The sequence below is a fragment of the Xyrauchen texanus genome, chromosome 27, assembly GCF_025860055.1.
Source record: "Xyrauchen texanus isolate HMW12.3.18 chromosome 27, RBS_HiC_50CHRs, whole genome shotgun sequence".
NCBI classification, from domain to species: Eukaryota; Metazoa; Chordata; class Actinopteri; order Cypriniformes; family Catostomidae; genus Xyrauchen; species Xyrauchen texanus.
The window spans coordinates 15,967,152-15,987,275 of NC_068302.1; the positions used below are offsets into that span (position 1 = coordinate 15,967,152).

The 20,124-nt window shown below is 39.7% G+C and overlaps 1 protein-coding gene across 1 annotated transcript in view; it reads right to left on the reverse strand.

Annotated features, from left to right (window-relative positions):
- The window catches only part of LOC127620948 (titin homolog), a 63,538-nt gene extending 46,617 nt beyond the window's left edge, over positions 1–16,921 (reverse strand). The window contains exon 1 of the mRNA XM_052094322.1: positions 16,644–16,921. The gene's annotated coding sequence lies outside the window, so the exon portion shown is untranslated. The remainder of the gene's footprint in view (positions 1–16,643) is intronic.
- Positions 16,922–20,124: the final 3,203 nt, after the last annotated feature.

The following is a 20,124-nucleotide window of genomic DNA, read 5'->3' on the forward strand; positions in this document are numbered from 1 at the left end:
ACAAATAACATGTGTTTCATATCACGTTCATATATATACCTGTGTTAATACACATAGGTATGCCATGCTTCCCTGTACAGTTATTAAATTGTGCTTTGTCTGCAGTTTTCCAGCATTTACCAGCACGACTGGCTTCGTTAGTAAAATTTTAGTTGTGTGGTTGCGCAAGGGGGACAGAAGTAGTGACATGGAAGGAGTGGCACGGCTAACAGATAATCAGCAAGAAAACGAGGAAGAAAGACTCCAAAGGAAGGAAAGTAGGAGGATCCTGGTCAGAGTTTGTGGACTGGCAGCTGCTTGTTGACAGGAAATGCCTTTGCAAAGCTGGAATGTTTAATTTCTACAGATTCAAACCCAGAGTGTTTAGGGAAGTACAGTAGTTCTGACATTCCACAGAGATGTTTACACACAAACACAACACAGCCATTGACCTAAAAACATTAAAATAATGTTGAACAGCCTTGCATTATAGTTAACCTTTATTTCACACAATGTCCAAGAGCGTGAGATGCAGATGTAAGAATCTAGGCAGAAAAAAATCAAAGACAGCAAAAATGGACGAATCTTACAAAAATAATAAACCAAATAAAACTATAAAAGAAATGTCTGGCCATATTTTACCTCAACCTTTAATATTTTGTATTAACCCTTGTGTGTTTCAAATTTTGTTTTAACTAATTTGGTGTTCCCGGTCAAATAGGACCAGCCTATTAAAATTGTTTATAAATTTCTCATAATGCTATATTATTAGATCTTTTTGCCAACTTGTTTTCTTTCAATTAGCACAGGCATTGCATTTCTTTTTGGAACTTATTGATCATAGGCCTCAATGACCTGAGCTTATGCACCTCTGTTTTTGAGTAAAAAGAAAAAAAAAACTAATAATAATATTTGTGGATAATTTTGGCAATATTAAATAAAACATGAAAACATTCTGTACTATTTATCACACTTGTGAGCGTTAATGTTTCACCAGGAAGTTTGTTTTGAAATTGCACAAAGTCACACTTGAGTTCCCAGTGAAAAACGACCAGACATTGAAAATTAATGGGGAGATAAAAAAATATGAGAAAAAGTTAATGTTCAGGAGCATGTTCATGTTCACATATGTGCCTGCAAACATAAAGGCCTCGGACATGCACACCCATACAAACCCACACATGAGTATTATGCGCTTTTTCACAGAGATGAACTTTATCCTACTCCCACCCCCCCCACCCCCCCTTAGTGACCCGTCTCCAATAGACTATCTTTAAAGATTTTCTTTCATTAAGAATTGTGTGTTTCAAATGCAGAGCACACATTTGCAAGGCACAGAAAAACAAGCTATTGTCAGTCATGTGCAAGAGGACACAGAAACACCAGGTGTTTATTGATTTGGTTTGTTATTGATTACAAAATATAACAGAAATATGAACAGTATTGGTATTTCTGTTCCATGAAATGTTCTTTATATTACAGTGCTAATGTGTATATGGGCTTATGCCATTTTTCTTTGTAACGATGGTCAGATTTGACAGGGAACACCACAAATGTTACTTTGTGCCCCTTTTTAGAAAATGAAAGCATTTCAAAATAAAAGTTTAAGACTTTTTATTATATTCTCCATTATTTTTCAATGGCTGGTCATCTCTGAACACCACAATTCTATTGATTCTATTGGAGAGGGTTCACTGTGTGGCAAAGACAGTTCTGGTCTGTGTGTGTTCATTTTGGATGAATGAATGGATGTTGGATGCAGTTCAGGGTTGATAAAGTTAATCTATGTGAAAAAGAAAGCATGTAATACTCAAATAATTTGTGCGTGTACGTGAGCATATGTGTGCGCGCATGTGTATGTGCGTGTGTGTGTGTGTGTGTGTGCACGTGCACAGATCCGACACCTTTATGTTTGCAAGGACACATGCACATATGTGAACAACAACATGTAAGAAAGCATGTAACACTCAAAGAATTTGCATGTATATTTGAGCATGTGTGCGTGCGCGCGCATGTGTAGGTGCACGCACACAGATCCGAGGCCTTTGTTTGCAAGCACACATGCACATATATGAACGTAAACATGTAAGCATGCATGTAATTCTCAGAATTTGTGCGTGAACATGAGTATGTAAGTGTTCACGCATGTGTGTGTGTATGTGTGTGTGTGCATGTGCACAGATCCAACACCTTTATGTTGGCAAGCACACATGCACATTTGTGCTTGTACGTGAGCTTGTGTGCGTTTGTGCGTGTGTGTGTGTGTTTGGTAATGTTGGATGGATGAATGGATGTTGGATGCAGTTGAGGGTAGGATAAAGTTAATCTCTGTGAAAAAGAAAGCATGTAATACTCAAGTGTTATGCGTGTACGTGAGCATGTGTGTGTGTTTGAGTGCATGTGTGTGCTAGTGCACTTGTGTGTGTGTGTTTGCGCATGCACAGGTCTGAAGCCTTTATATTTCAAGCACACGTGCGCATATGAACATGAACATTTTTTATTTCCCCCATTCATTTTCAATGGCCGGTAATTTTTGACCAGTAACACCACAAATGTGACTTTGTGCCATTTTGTACAAAATAAAAGCACATCAAAACAAACTTCCTGGTTAAACATTAAACACACTAGTGTGATAAATAGTACAGAAAATACAATAAGTTCCAAAAGAAATTCAATACCTGTGCTAATTGAAAGAAAATTTGGCAAAAAGATCTAATCCAATATTTGGTGATAATATAGAAAAATGAGAGATTTATAAATAATTTTTATAGGCTGGTCAATTTTGACCGGGAACAAGGTAAGTATTAATCCAATAGGATAACATTAACTAAAATTTACAGGCAAAAGAATATCCTCTTCAGGTCAAAACGACCAGAACACAACATGAACTTGAACAAGAAGCCCATTATTAGAATCATAAAATATTTTAAAACATTAAACAAATATATCATTGTGTCTGGACAGGATGGTTTTCATCACTGTATTATAGTAATTAACACAAATTGAAAAAATAAAATGAAAACTGATTTCCTTGGTAAAACATCAACAAATAGAATAAAATAAAAAGAAAAGTGATAATGCTTGCATGAGCAATGGTAAATTGTAATAGCTCACCCCAAAATTTTTAATGTGCAATAATTTACTCACCATCATCACTTCAAACCAGTATGATTTTTTCGTCATTGAAATTGAGGGATGAGAAGAATCGTGATTGTGACTGTCAAGTTCTAAAAGCAAATTAAAGCTCCATAATAGATATGATATATTGGTTCTTGTGTTTATTGTCACCGTGGCAAATTTGAATGAGTGAAAGTTATTTCTCTCATGAAAGAAAGATTTCTGTGCCCCCATTACGATACCTCTGCGGCAACAATTTGAGAAGCACTGTTAAGGCCGTGGTGTACTTCATATAAAATCAAAGAATGAACTTGTGTGATGCTTTATGAAAAAAATTGGGCCACAACAAAGGTGTTTTTGAGTTTGTTTCAGTGGTTCGTAACTAGGGGTGTAAACTTTTTTCTGACAATGATTACGATTCTTTATCTAACGTTTGCGATGCATTGTAAAATCTCAAATTTGGTCCTGATTCAATCCAATTATTTTGGAATGATTCATAATTATTTATAAAAAATTATAATAATTAATTTAGACATCTCAGACATGCACCAGACTTGAGCACTAGAGCCACAGATGGTTTGGCCTATACACTGATGAACCAAAACATTATGACCACCTGCCTAATATGCTGTTTGTCCTCCGTGTGCCGCCAAAGCAGCGCCAACCCACCGAGGCATGGATTCTACAAGACCCCTGAAGGTGACCTGTGGTATCTGGAACCAAGATATTAGCAGAAGATCCTTCAAGTCCTGTAAGGTTGTGCTGCCATGGATCGGACTTGTTGGTCCAGCACATCCCAGAGAAGCTCAATCGGATTGAGATCTGAGGAATTTGGAGGCCAGGGAAACACCTTGAACTCTTCATCATGTTCCTCAAACCATTCCCGAACAATGTATGCAGTGTGGCAGGGCACATTATCCTGCTGAAAAAGGGCACTGCCATCAGGGTATAGCAATACCATGAAGGGGTGTACCTGGTCTGCAACAATGTTTAACAAAACAATCATACAGATACGGGTCAGGAGCTCAGTTAATGTTCACATTAACCATCAGAATTGGGAAAATGTTTTATCCCAGTAATTTGGACAGAGGCATGATTGTTGTTGCCAGATGGGCTGGTTCGATTATTTCTGTAACTGCTGATCTCCTGTGATTTTCACGCACAACAATAGAATTTACTCTGAATGATGCCAAAGCAAAAAATATCCACTGAAAAGCAGTTCTGTAGAAAGAAATGCCATGTTGATGAGCGAGATCAACAGAGAATGGCCAGACTGGTTTGAACTGACAAAGTCAACAGTAACTCAGATAACCACTCTGTACAATTGTGGTGAGAAGAATGCTATTCGGAGATGTGGGTTAGCGGTGTTTGAGGCACGAGGACCTACCCAATATTAGGCAGGTGGGTTTAATGTTGTGGCTGATCGGTGTGTACAGTTTTTTGTACGTTTCAGGCACTTGTGGAAAAACTTTCAAAGTAAGGATTTCTTAAAACAATAATGACAAATAGCTTTCATTATCAATTAATGTCATAAAAGGTCCAGTTAACAGAAAAGGAGCTAAATCAATATTTGGTGTGAACACTTTTGCCTTCAAAACAACACCAATTCTCCTACTTATACCTGGACACAGTTTTTCTTGGTTGTTGGCAGTTCCAAGCTTCTTGGAGAATTTGCCACAGTTCTTTTATTTATTTAGGCTGTCTCAATTACTTCTGTCTCTTCGTTTAATCCCAGACTGACCCGATGTTCAGTGAGGGTCTCTATGAGTACCAAGCCATCTGTTGCAGGGCTCTTTGTTAGTCCATTCTATTTGCAAAAGGAATGTTTGGGAGTATAGTCAGATCATTACTGATGTAAAAAAACAGCACCATCACTATTTTAAAAATTTAATTTTTCAAAAAAGAATGCCCCATTTCCAGCAGCCATCACTCCAACACCTTATCCTTGAGTAATCATGCTAAATTGCTAATTTGGTACTAGAAATTCACTTGCCATTATATCAAACACAGTTGAAAACTATTTGGATCGTTAAATGAAATTTAACATCGTCTTTGTGTTTGTTTTTTAGTTGCAGTATGCAATAGACAGGCATGTCATAAGGTCAATATTAGGTAAAAAAATGGCAAAAAGAAACATCTTTCTTTAGAAACTCATCAGTCAATTGTTGTTTTGTGTAATGAAGGCTATACAATGCTTGAAATTGCCAAAAAAAAACAAAAACGTAATATTTCATACAAAGGTGTACACTACACTCTTCAAAGACAAAGGAAAACTGGCTCTAACAGGGAAAGAAAGAGATGTGGAAGGACAGATGTCAGGGCTTCAGACTGAAAAAAAATATTAAACTGAAACATTAAGGAGCAAAATGGCTGTTTTTTTGTCACCAAAATCACAGAATTGCTTGATTTAGATGGCAGATAACCCATTAATAGGAGGATTAATAAAATGTATACAGTATATAGTTGAGAAGAAAAGTTAACATTCCCTTTTGTCTCAGAAATGTTCACACCACTTTCATAATTTAAACAAATATAAGAGATAAAAGATAATTACATAAAATATAGTATGCATATAGTAGTTTGTTGTCTTCTTAAGCATCAATGAATGCTTGCACCCCTAATTGTCATAAGCTTGTTCTCATACATAATACAGGACTTTTAATTATAAAGAAGTAAGGATGCAACGAAATTTTGGCCACCGAAAATCTTCGGCCGAAAATGAAATGTTTTGTTTTGGCCGAAAGAGAAAAAAGGCTGAAAATACGAGCCGAACATATATGCCTCCCTGCCCCCCATTGCTCAGGTTTCACTCTCGATCGATCTAGCCATTATCACGGCGCTACCAAGCAAAGGCCGATGTCAGCGGTGTGGAAATACTTCAAAGCAATACCTACGCAGTCTGCGAAGGGCACCAATGCACCAACTCCCTAGGGGGGCACCAGAAAGTCCACCGCCGGTGCATCACTACAAAGAAGCCTGAAATACACAGGGGACTCTCATTTTGAAATGTCTGCACTTACAGTTGTGAACTCACTTAATGCTGATTCGCTGAGAAAGTGAATCAGATTCAAACTGCAAACCCGAGCACCCAAGTTAAAATCCTCAGTTCTTTTCGGGTGATTCATGAAAAAGATCCAGTTCAAAAGAGTAATTTGGTTATGACTCTCTCGCGCTGAGTTTGTTGTTGCATGCGGTTCAGCGAGCTCGTCAGAAACAGAACAGGTGAAATTCATTGCATGACACACTGGTGCACGCTCTATAGATGTATTCAATAACTCACAACATGATATCTGACTAAACTGCATATGAATGCACATAACCCGAATGATTTTAAATTATAGTCGCAATAAATTATTTTTGGTCACATTTGGACCATTTTAGTCGCAGTCTGAAGCCCTGGATGTACAACTAGACAAGAGGATAAGTACATCAGAGTCTCTAGTTTGAATTCTACCTGCTCAACACCAGTTTCATGTACAACAGTAAAGAGAAGACTTAGGGGTGCAGATCTTATGGGCAGACTTGCAAAGTGAAAGACAATTTTTAAAACAGAAAAACAAAAAGAAAAGGTTCGAGTGGGCAAATAAACAGATATTGGTCAACAGATAATTGGAAAACAGTGTTATGGATCTTAACCCCATTGAGCTTTTGTGGGATCAGCTAGAATGTAAGGTGAGTGAGAATTGCCCGACAAGACAGCCACATTTATGGCAAGTGCTACAGGAAGTGTGGGGTGAAATGTCACCTGAGTATCTGGACAAACTGACAGCTTGAATACTAAAGATCTACAAAGCCGTCATTGCTGCATAGGAGGATTTTTTGATGAGAACACTTTGAAGTAGTTTAAGAAGTGCGGAACTTTTATTTTTTTTTATAGTAATTTTTCAAGTTATTTATGTCCTGACTATACATTATGATCAGCTGAATGCCACTTTAGTGAATAAAAGTAACAATTTCTTTCCATAAGAGCAAAATCTCTACATTATTCCAAACTTTTGGCCACCAGTGAGTGTGCGTATGTGTGTGTGTGTGTGTGTGTGTGTGTGTGTGTGTGTGTGTGTGTGTGTGTGTGTGTGTGTGTGTGTGTGTGTGTATCTCCACATCTCCCATTGAATGCATTTAGATTCACTCTACTATACGGAACAGACTTTCTGTTGACTCATCATGTGATTTCATGCGTTCTTTAACAGAAGAAATTACTATCAACATTCAATTTGTTGCCACTAAGCATATCAACAGCTATTTAAACCAATGACTTTTTAGATGAGTGGCAACATCAGCCAGTAAAAAAATATTTCATTGCTATCAATTAAACTTCATTCAACACTCAACTCGCAAGCTGTGTAAAACAATAATAATAATCCTATCATCTTGTACCTGCTTTTCAACATTTTGGCCTGACTATAAATAAATTCCAAACCAGGAAAAACTGACAGCACCTCAAATAACTATAGGAACATAAAAAATTATAAAACAAAAGGGCAGTAAAAATCACTAAATCAAATCTGAGATCAGATTTTCAGCAGTGGAATAGTAAACAAGAGAACCATCCTCTGACACATCACTCTAGGTGTCCAATAGACATTCAATTAACAACAGTAATATCATTTGAACAAGAAGTTGTGGAAAAAAAATCAAAGCAGAGGAGTGACTCATGCTGTGGATTCAAAACGTGTTCTTGAAAAAGGAGTGGCAGAAAAAGAGTAATTAGGTTCACAGACACACTGGCTAGTCAGTTATGCTGTTATCAATGGGAAATGATTGTTCTTAGGTACACGGTAAAAAATGTCTGTAATTTTAATTGTAAAAATACTGTAAAAATGCTACAGAAATAAAAAGTTAATTGATTAACGAATATGAACTGTAAAATATACAGTAATTTTTGTTTAGATATTTTAAAAGACAATACAGTAGCTTTTAGATGTAAAAAGTACGATTTTCCTGTACAATTAATGGTAAAAATGTACATTGTTTAACAAGAGTGTACTTGTACTTTTTATGGTAAATTATTGTTAAAATTACAGTAAAAAAATGTAATCGGGCATTCCCAGAATTCCCTGTGTGACCCATTACATTTCATTATATTTTATGGGAATAGTTATGTTTAATCTTATTTTTAATATCAGTTACGTACTTTAGGTTGTTCTGTTTTATATTTGATGTAATTTAGTTAATGTTTACTGTATTATTTAAATCTCATATGTGTTACCCTGATGGTGTTTAGTGTTTGTGTGAGTGTCTCTATATGTTTATTGGTCATTACTCCTGGAAGAGCCTCTATTGATGAACTTCATGTCATCATGTGCCCTTCTGTAGGTGATTAACAAATACCTTATAAAGTAAAAAGCAGATTTTTACATTTTCAGAAGACCAACGTGGTCATGTAAATTACAACCATTTTAAACAGTAAAATGTACAGGCTGTTCTGTAAAGTTGTTTACATTTTACTGTATTTTTTACATAAATATTCTGGCAACCACAGATGGCATTTTTATTTTTTTTGTAAAAACAACAGGATTTTTTTTACAGTGTACCACAAAGATATGACTCAAAGGTGCCGTATGTAACAATTTTAATGTAATATTCACCTTTTTGTGAACTGCTTGTAATGCAACTTAAAAAATTAGCCCTCCCGGACTTCCTAGGTTGCCTATTAAAGCCTGTAGACTGATTTTTATGTGAAGGGAGTGGGTCGGTATTGATGGGAAAATCCAAAGGATGTGACGTTTATGCATGCTCCTAAGAGCCTTTCCTCAGTGCTTCTCTTCCGCTATATCAACAGCAACAACAAACAGTCTGCAACAACGTTATCTTAGAGATGGAATCCAGCACAACACCGACTCAAACACAAACTCTAAGTAAGCCAAAAAAAAATTATCTACTGAATCCCGTCTGGCTAAGCGGGAATGTGAAAACTAGAGTGAACATTGGCAGGTCTTTTGATTTTTGGAGGGACCTGCGTTCGGTTTTTGGGGGATCATAACTGACCCTAAATTGGCTTTCTTCTTATTGGACAGGTCAGCTTACATAACTTAAAATCATGTGAAATAAAGTGCCATAAGGATTGATCTGTGTAATTTTAGTTAAACTACAATAACACGTGAAATGAATGCAAGACAACGTTCAAAATAATTTAGGAATTATTGGTCATTTTCTATCCAGTTTTTGTGCCTCTGATTAATGACTTCAGTGTAAATGCCCACTGCTGTGATTGGGTAACATCTTTGCATGTGGAAAAGTGTAAACGCCCCTGCCATTTACACGAGTGTGGGGTTGTTTTGAAAACTTAGGATGGTTAAAAAAATGACAACTGGAGGAATTCATCCATACATACATGTTTGAGCCAGAGTCTGATCCCGAATTTGAAGAAAATGAACCACCTCCACAAACACCACGGATACTGCAGTCTGAGACAGCGTGGTAGATAATAACCATAATTGACTTGTCTATTTATGTAATAGGTATTATTATCATTGTTTAAACCAAGATGCGACACAACAGTGTGTATCTTGTTACATAGTTGGTGCATTTTCCAATGGTGAAACATTCCTGCTTTACAAATGCTGAGTAACGCATGACAGTACCAAATAAAGTGAATACATGGTGCTTTCACATTTATAACTGTGAAATGAAACACTTACCGTGCAACATGTAAACGTATACAGAATACATTCACTGGTGTTTGTCGTACTGTCGTTCATCATATAATCATCTTTCATAATATATTCAGTGTAGTGACAAACGCATACGTTGTTCATTACAATGAGTCATGTTTTCATTAAAAAGGAAAGTGATCGTCTAAATATATTGATATCAATACTTTTTAGGTGCATCTGTGGCAATTGTGCCATCATGCCAACAGAACAATAAAATATATGCTGCTTAGAGATCCCTATGCATTAAAACAAATACACTGCTTAGAGATCCCTATGCATTAAAACGAATACACAAGCGTCTAAAATAACTAGGATCAATTCTTTCATCTGTTAATAATCCTCAGATCATTCCAAACTTATCTGACTTACTTTCTTATGTGGAAAACAATAGCAGAATAATTCATGAGTACCCATGTCAGTCTTTTCAATACAATTACAGTTAATTGCGACACTTTAAAGCTTAAAAAAGGGCGCAAAAGTAAAATAAAAGTAGCCCATGTTACTTGTACTTCAAATTCCACATTTTCTTAAGGAGAACAATAGGCTTTGGTCAGAAACAAGCCAAAATGCATTTTTCATTGAAAACCATGAAGTCATGCACGTTATGAGAAAAGCATGGCTCGGCATGTTCACACGAGACCTTGTGTTGTTTAAGGCTAAAAAACAACACATGTTTTCATGTTTCTCTCAAGCACTCAGAAATGCGCAACAAGATTGTGGAGCGGAGGGGGCGCGGGTCGGAATATCGCGCGAAGGATAAAGGCGGCCAGTGACGATGGTTCGAGAGAGAGAGAAAATTACGGGCATGTCCGTCGTGTGTGTGTTAGTTTATGTTTGTGCTTTTGGTTTAAGTTTGCATTATATTATGATTTATGGAGTGTGGAGCAGAGGGGGGGCAGGGCAGGGTCGGAATATCACGTGCCCATTCCCCAATCGGCCTGATGTGCGCGTGAGGGATAAAGGCGGCTGGTGACGATGGTTCGAGAGAGAGAGAATTACGGGCATGTCCGTCGTGTGTGTGTGTATGTTTGTGTGTTTTGGTTTTTGAGTTTAAGTAAATAGCATTTATATTGACAAGCCGGTTCTCGCCTCCTCCTTGCCCATCTTAACCCCCTTACATTGGTGCCGAAAGCCCGGGAGGGAGAAGGGATGCCCGTTGCAGAGTCATCGACACTGCCGTCCACCCAGGGGAGCGCCGCTGCCATCTGCCGGGTGACTGAGTAGCCCGACCACCCGGATGCGGGGAACGGCTGCCGTCCGCGGGGCAAGTGGGGACTGGATACCCCGACCGCCTGGAACGAGGGAGCCGCTGCCGGAGGAATGCCCTGCCGTCCCTAGAGACGTGGAGTCGTCGAGGGAGACCGCCGTCCGCGAGGGGAGGAGGGAAGAAACTCCCCGACCGCCCGGAGCGGTAGGGCCGCTGCCAGGGGCGGAGGAGTGTCCCCATTTGCTGACAGAAAAGCGAAGGGGCGTTCTGCCCGCTGGGCGTCGAAGGTTTGACTCCGGTTCGCCCGGGGTTGGAGCGGCTGTCGTCCACCTGAGTGTGGAGGAGTGTTCAAGGACCACGCGACGGTACATCAGAGAACCGGTAAGTGAGCTTTTTCTCTCTCTCCTCTCTCTGTCGCACATTGTTGGCCTTTTCCCTCGCCTATTTATTTTTTTTGTTGTTGTTGTTGTTGTCTTCCCCTCCTGTCTCCTCCCAGGGCGAGGAAGGCGGGGATGACCACACAGGATGCAAGATACACCCCGCCCCAGGGATAGGGGGGATGAACGTCATGCCGGTGGCACCCCAACCTGAGATAATGCCGGGAGGAGTGTGGAGCGGAGGGGGGCAGGGCCGGGTCGGAATATCGCGCACCCGGTCCCCAATCGGACTGATGAGGCACACGAGGGATAAAGGCGGCCGGTGGCGATGGTTTGAGAGAGGGAGAGAGAGAATTACGGGAATGTCCATCATGTGTGTGTGTATGTTTGTGTGTTTCGGTTTTTGAGTTTAATTAAATAGCATTTATATTGACAAGCCGGTTCTCGCCTCCTCCTTGCCCATCTTAACCCCCCTTACAAAGATTTAAGCTGAATATTGACTTAAATATATTTTCTTATACAACTATTGTTGTAGATAGCAATACCAGTCTAAATGTCAAAATTTACAAAATAGGCAATGTAATTGTGTTTCTCTGTAAAATAAATACAAATTTAAATAGCATCTAAAAGGCAAGATTTAAAGCTGGTGTAATTTTCTCTCTCTGCCCTCTGACACCAAAACATACTGTACCTTTTCAACAAAAAAGTATGTATACCCTTTCAATAAATAAAAATAGAATAAAATAAATAAACAAAAACAACTATAACTTAAAACATATTTATAAAATCAAACGGTGTCAGGCTAGCAGAACCTTCTTTCTTTATTCAGTAATCTAACGATCAGCCGGATATTCACAGCACATTTACACTCACTGAAATCGTATTCAAGTAGGAAAAACTATTTGGAAGCATCGCATTCACAATATAAAGCTTTTAAACTTAAAATACACAACTCTTCAGATTTACAGTTTGAATTCAGTGTTTGACTTTACTAAAAGGTAAGTAACATTTTGCATACTGGATACCCGTCTTCAACAACTACGGTGTCATTTTTTAGATAGCCAAAATACTCCCAAATAGCTGATTTAATTAGCTTCTTCAGCAGATACAGCTCCGGGAGATCGCATTGTTTCCGCCTTGTTTTCATTTTGAGAGTTTCAGGTGCACTGAAAGTTCACGTTCTGCACGCGCCCCGCCTTACTTAGACAATCACCTTGTGAACTCCATTACCATAGTAACAGCCTCACAGATCAGACAGGCAGAGGGCAGGACACACGCAAGTAGTTAGACCCAAACTGAAGGACTCATTTTCAGTAAAAAAAATAAATTAAAAAAAAAAAAAAAAAAAAAGAGGAGGAGGTTTTTTTAACCGTAGTTTCCAAATTCTTACGGTTTAATAAACGTGACCATTTTAATCGCGGTTGAAATCGGGTAATCGCAACATCCCTATATGACGATTATTTCCCTTGATATTGTAATTGAAATTAATTTTGACTAATAGAACTTACATTTAAAAAACGTATTTGGGGTGGATCAACTGCGTGCCTTATTTTTAAGACATAAACAAGCTGAGAAATGTGTTCCAGAATTACTTTATTTCTTTTATTCATCAGTAAATCGAGACAAGTTACCTAAATGGTCAACTTTGCATTGGCCTTCTCAGAAGCATAAAAAAACAAAGCTGTTATTCCAATTTTTTATAAATCATTCACAGATGCAAGCAATAACCACTGCAAAAACATATGTTAAAAAGAAAAAGAAAATATTACATTTTGATGTAACATGAGTACGCTACATGGACTGCTTTAATTGACACTTTTCATGATTAGTTAATTGTGGCAGCTGTAATTGTAATCTTGATTATTTATTCGATTAATTGTGCAGCCCTACTTGAAATGTTTTATAACCACTGCAATAACATATCAATTCTTAAATGCAAAAAGGTTCTAATAGGGACAACATAACACACCATATGTCACCATGTTTCCAGCTAATTTTGCAAAGAAAAGTCCTGAGTCATCTGAGCCAAAATATAGGCCTAATAAGAAAAAAACAGCTAAGCTGCTTAAATCTTAAATAGAATATTAGTGTGGCCTACACATTCAAAATCCTTGCCAAAATGAAAAATAACAGGTAGCCTGCACAGACGAATGACGCTCTAAGTCTGTTACACTTTTTCCTGCATATGAAGTATAGTTTTACAACAGCAAATCTTTCAACTAATCTGTCAAGAAGCAAGGGCCAGCTGATTGCCCTAAAGCTTTTTTTACACCACTGTATTTCCTGTCTGTTTGTTTCTTTTTATTTTTCATTCTGTGTGTGTGTGTGTGCACCATTGACACACTGGTCCAGCCAGTTTTGCAGAAGGAAGATACATTCCATGCTCTGCCTCAAGAACAAAAGCAATGAATGAGCTTCAGCAGACACACAGGAAGCCTCCCTAGTGAAGTCTATTACCTGCATCACCTAAACTTGAATACACAGCTAACCGGTTCAGAATATTTAACCTTATCAGCCAGTATAGTAAAGGCTACATGAAAGTGGACTTTTCTGAGCACCACAAGGCCTAAAACAGCAAAAAGTGGTGGAAAGAGAAAGAGCCAGTATATGAGTTGAATTAAATTAAGATTCAACTGAATTCACCTCTATCATCCGCTCTGACACAGACATGATACCACTTCCTTTAACGACCACCTAATGTACTGTATGCAAATGTTTTAAGAAAGAACAAAGCTGACCTGAGGGATTCAAGAGCTACAACTCTCACTTCCAAAACACACAAATGAAAACAGAGATGGCTGAACATCACAATATGAGTGGGGATGAACGGGATGTGGCTCAGGTGTTAGAGCGGATTGACCACCAATCGCAGGGTTGGCGGTTAGATTCCCGGCCCACACAACTCCACATGCCGAAGTGTCCTTGGGCAAGACACTGAACCCCAAATTGCTCCCAATGGCAGACTAGTGCCTTGCATGGCAGCTCTGCCGTCATTGTGAATGTGTGCGAGAATGGGTGAATGAGTTTTACAGTGTAAAGCGCTTTGAATACCGTTAAGGTTAAAAAGGCACTATATAAGTGCAGACCATTTACCATTTAAATCGATCATGGGGCAAAAGTGTGACAAGTGCAGATGATAGAACAGTTTGCAAATCTGCAAAAAGATTTGGGTATTTTGATCAAACTTTTGAGAATGAAGTGAGAACAGCACTAAGGGTAGACATTACCAAACACTGCTTTGAGACTTTACATAAATGTATAGGTATTTATTCTTACAGTGTGAAAAAATTGCTTACTAACTTTGTCTGACCAAGTTATCCAGAACATCAACTCCACTGTCTTGATGACAACACAGGTAAACCATGTCGGCATAAATCTCGGAAACTTTCGCACTATGTAAAAGATACACATTTTGTCTTCTGCTCTTGAACAAGCCATCGTGTTCTCCTGTCCATGATCAGAAGCACAGAGAAGATGCGATGGATATGCATGCCATCTAAACAGAACAGCCTCTCCCTTCATGTTTGGAGCGTGAGTAGCAGAACTGCAGACAGCCAAACATGCTTTAGTGCGGTTATGGACTAGGTCCATTCTGACGAGTGATTTCAATCTCACCACGGTGTTTTGTGTAAAAGCCCCTCTCATTTCAGTTCTGCGATTGCTGCTGAAGTCTTTCACCTGCCTGGAACCGCTGTTATATTTTTGAGTGAGTTTGAATTCTCTGCTGTAATGCAAGGCTGTCGAACTCATACAAAAGGCAGTGCTGTGATTGGATGAAAAGCATTCCTTCTAATGAATTATATGGGAAACACTCAGAATCAGAGTTTACACATATACTTCATATTTTTTGACGTTGTTTCAACATTCATTTTTAAAATGAAAGAACAAAATGCCTCAATAAAATGCAAATATAACCACTTTCACCTTGGCAATAAACATAATGAGTGCTTTTATTGTTTTCAATGATGTGCAACCTCTACATATACGTTAACTTTACATCTAAAAAACTATTTTTGGTGGTTTCATTACCCTTTAAAGCCGATCAGGCCGAAGGCCTTATGTTCATTTGTTTACATTTACATTTTTTACAGTTTGAACAAACCTTATTCACAGCAGCGCCACCTTTGATTTTTTTACAGGAATGACAATGAGGATGTGAGGGACAGACGTACCTCTTCAACGGGATGTACAGTTGTTTAAAGTATTTTTGGATCGTTCTGCGGACAAAGAATTGAAAAAACAACATTCTAAAAAACATTCAGTAGACAAAAAAACTCCAGACAGCACGAGTTGTGGAAAATCAGATGTGATCTAGATTAGAAGCTTTTTACCACATTATACCATGTATGCCATTGAAGAGATAAGTCTATCCCTCACAGCTTCGTTGTCATTCCCATTCAAAATCAAATATGGCACTGTATGAATAAATGTACATTCTGTTGGCACGTTTGAACATTCTGTCAATGCAAGTCTATGAGATTTTTACTATATTTGCTCATCCACAGTGTGAAAACTTTAGGTCTGATCAGTTAGAAAAGACATGGCACATAACTCCAGAACAGTCTGAAGGTCTGTGCTGAGTTTGGTGGATGTGCTTGAAATTTCTAGGAGTCAGTCAGAAATGTTGGTCTTCATTTAGAGATTAAAAAAAAAATTATTATTTGTATTAGTATTTTGGCTTTGTCAAGCCAGCTAGCATAAGTCATTTACATTAATGCTGTATGAGAAATACAAAGTCCCAAATACTAAAAGCTTATATATATATATATATATATATATATATATATATATATATATATATATATATATATATATATATATATATATATCTCCAGATAATGGAGAAATAATGGCAAGAAAGCAAACACTGAACTGCCATTATGGCAAAGGTTGCAGCCAAAATAAGTTAATATAGTTATTGTTCCAACTGAAAAATCCTTCACACGCTGTATAAAGTCTCACAGTCTCTTTCATATTGCTTCAGCTTATTTATTTTTGTTTTATGTACTGTTTGTTGACAGTGTTGGTGAATACCACAATACCAAATATTCCTAATGAAAACTTTTCAGTAAGTAACAACTGTGTTAATTTTGCGGTAGCCTATAGTATGTTTGCGAAAACTGTGGTTACCATGGTGTATTTTGTAAAGACCAGAAATGTAAACAGCTTGTCTTTTGAGTTTATTTGTTAGCTCAGCTCGGTTGACTGGCCTGCTTTATAATAAATTTAATTAACTAGTATAAAGATTAAACACAAAAGCTAGGAAAACACACATACATTGAAAAGTGCAACATTTCATTAACGCACCTTGTCAAGAACTTCAAATAGATGCCTGTCTGTCCCACATGTGCGTATTCTGTTTGGGATGTGAGCTCAAGCAAACCTCGCTGCTGTCCGTCTGTTGGGTCTGACGCGAGCGTCCTGTTGATCGCAATAAGTGTTGGGCTTGTCCGGTGGAGACTCTTTTGGTTGCTTTATCCTGTACGGTTCTCACCGGGACATCGTTCTTTATTATTTTGCCTCTGGTCCAGATAGTTTTTCTGGTAAAAGCGTGCGGTCTTTTTGTGAACACTTTCGCTTGACTTGATCACACACAAACATGTTGTGGGAGCCGGAAGGATGGAGGATTTGTTTTGGTACGACGGACCGGGACAGTGTGAGGGGGGAATTGATTCAGTACGCCACCTTGTGAAGGATGATAAAGTAGCATTCAGCATGTTTTGACATACAAGGATGATCTTGTTCACAAGATTGTGTCTGTGATGAAAGACAAGACTTCACGTCTTTAATTAACACTTTATAGTTAAATTGCGAGAATATTTCATCTAAAATTATTTTGAGATATACGGTTTTTATTTTTTGGAAGTTCAATATTTTGTTTGCTTTTGAATTTAAACTCATACCTGCTTCTCTTTAAGTTGGTGGCTAAAATATGCATAAAAAATGCTAACACTGTAGCTACTATATATCATTTTACTATGGTTGTGAGGTCGGGGGTAATTGTAACACTACTTATAAAATGAAAACTGTTTGACTAAAACGGGAAAAACTATTAAAAGTGCACTCAGTAATTTTTCCTAATTAAAATGTTTTACTCCTAAAGACATGAATTGTAATTTTGCAATATATGTAGAAAATCATGACCACTCCCATGGGATGAAGACTCCAGTCATATCAGTAACCTTATAAAACCTGTTTTATTCTACATGGAGAGGGTCCACACATGGGGGCGGCCATGTTAGAATCACATGACCAGCTGAATAATGCTCACTTAATCTCAGTAACTGTCCTGTTATTTGACACTTTCACTCATTGATTAAAGTAATCATGGCTGACTGTGAATGCTACATTTCTACAATGGCATCTGAAACTGAAAACAACTGATATGTGTTAATGTGTTAATATTTAGCACTTATATTACACACCAAAGGATCAAGTTATAATCTACATAACTGAAGAATGTGGTGAAGAAAACGTATCGGTTACCTAACGTAACCTCGGTTCTCTCTAGATGAGGGAACGAGTATTGCGTAAGCTAGCTTACGCTACGGGAAAGATTCATCTTTTCTGAGATACTGAAGCCAAAAAATTATCCTTAATTTTTGTATCCATTGTCAACGCAGTGCGGCAGCTGCAGACCTTGAGCGGGCTAGCTAGCGAGCTCATAGGTTGCTCTGCGGCAACTGCTGCAGCCTATAGACAAGCTTGGGCGAACTCGCATCCAATGAGAGGCGTCCGCGCGCTCACTGCATCAAAGCCCGCCAAAATGGGCGTGACTTGAGTGCATATAAGCGTAGTTCGTAGGCTGGAACCCTGGTTTTCATTGACTGAAGCGAAAAGTCGCTCGTAGCGCGAGCACGGCCGGCTACGCAATACTCGTTCCCTCATCTAGAGAGAACCGAGGTTACGTTAGGTAACCGATCACGTTCTCTTACGAGAGGTTCTCTCGTATTATGTAAGCTAGCTTACGCTCACGGAACCCATTGTCAACGCCGTCGCGCCAAGCATCCACTGTATGAGCCCCAGGGAATTAAGGGGGGACCCGGGGAAGCCCTTATGAGTGGGGAAATAATATTTGGCCGGCAAGAATGCGGGTCATTGATTGTGTAATACATAAGCACATAATGGGAAGGGAACGACGGTGCCGGTCTGTGTGGAATGTGTCCCATCAGTGCAGCTCACCAGGGGAGCTGTAGCGTATTAAACCGCTAGTAGTTTTGCCTGCAGAGCGGGCACTTCCATATTGTAAAATCTGACAAAGGTGGAGGGGGAAGTCCATCCCGCTACCACACATATGTCGTGAATGGAAATCCCGCTGGACCATGCCCACGAGGATGCCATGCCTCTAGTGGAGTGAGCCCTAATGCCCAACGGGCATGGCAGGTCTTTTGACGCGTATGCAGCAGCAATAGCGTCCACTATCCATCTAGATAGTGTCTGTTTCGAGGCGGCGAGACCTTTGGTGCGCCCTCGAACGAAACGAAAAGCTGCTCAGAGCGTCTGAAAGCGTCGGAGCGCGCAGTATACAATCTCAGTGCTCTGACCGGGCAAAGGAGATTGGCGTCGCGTTCAGCTATCGGATGCTGGCAGCGCCGATAGGGAAATGACCTGTGCTCTGAAAGGAGTACCGATCACCTTGGGAACATAGCCGTGTCTAGGCTTTAAAATGACCTTGGAGTCACTTGGTCCAAACTCAAGACATGCAGCGCTGACAGACAGCGCGTGAAGGTCTCCCACACGCTTGACTGATGACAGGGCAGTCAGAAAAACGGTTTTGAGTGAAAGGTATTTCAAATCCACGGATTGAAGTGGTTCGAAAGGGGGGGCTTTCATAGTTTCGAGAACTATAGAAAGATCCCAGATAGGAACCGATGGGGGGCGCGGGGGGTTCATCCTTCTAGCTCCCCTGAGGAAGCGGATGACCAACTCGTTTTTACCCCATGACTGGCCGTGCAGGGGTTCAGCGAACGCCGCAATGGCCGCCACATACACTTTGAGCGTGGATGGGGATCTGCCCTTATCCAGCAGCTCTTGTAGAAATACGAGCAGCGACGACACCCCACATGTCCGCGTTTCCAGGTCTCTGTCGGTGCACCATTTTGAGAACACAGACCATTTTGACGCATAGAGTCTTCTCATGGAAGGGGCTCTAGCGTGTATGATGGTGTTTATTACTCCTTCTGGCAGAGCGACGGGTAGTCGTTGATCACCCACGCATAAAGCGCCCAGCGCTCTGGGTGGGGATGCCAGATTGTGCCGCGAGCTTGAGAGAGGAGATCTGCTCTCACTGGGATGGGCCACGGCGCTGTCAGTGACAGCTGCGTAAGCTCCGGGAACCATGTCTGATTCTCCCAACGTGGGGCTATGAGGAGCACCGAGCGACGCGTTTCCCTGATCCTCTGCATTACCTGTGGCAATAGCGAGACGGGATGGAAGGCGTAAAGCGGGCGTCTGGGCCAGTCCTGGGCCAGCTGCGCCTCGCTTCGAGAAAAATATTGGGCAGTGAGAGTTCTCTTTGGACGCAAAGAGGTCTATCTCTGCTCTGCCGAATAGGTGCCATAACGTCTGGACTGTTTGAGCGTGCAGGGACCATTCCCCTGGGGGAATATTGTCTCTGGTCAGTCTGTCCGGCCGCCGCTCAGGTGGCCTGGCACGCGCGTCGCCCTCAGTGAGCGCAGGTGGCACTGGGACCAACTCAGTATGCGTTTCGTCAGATGGAATAGGTTCCTGGATCTGACACCGCCCTGACGGTTTAGGTAGGATACCACAGATCTGTTGTCCGAACGGA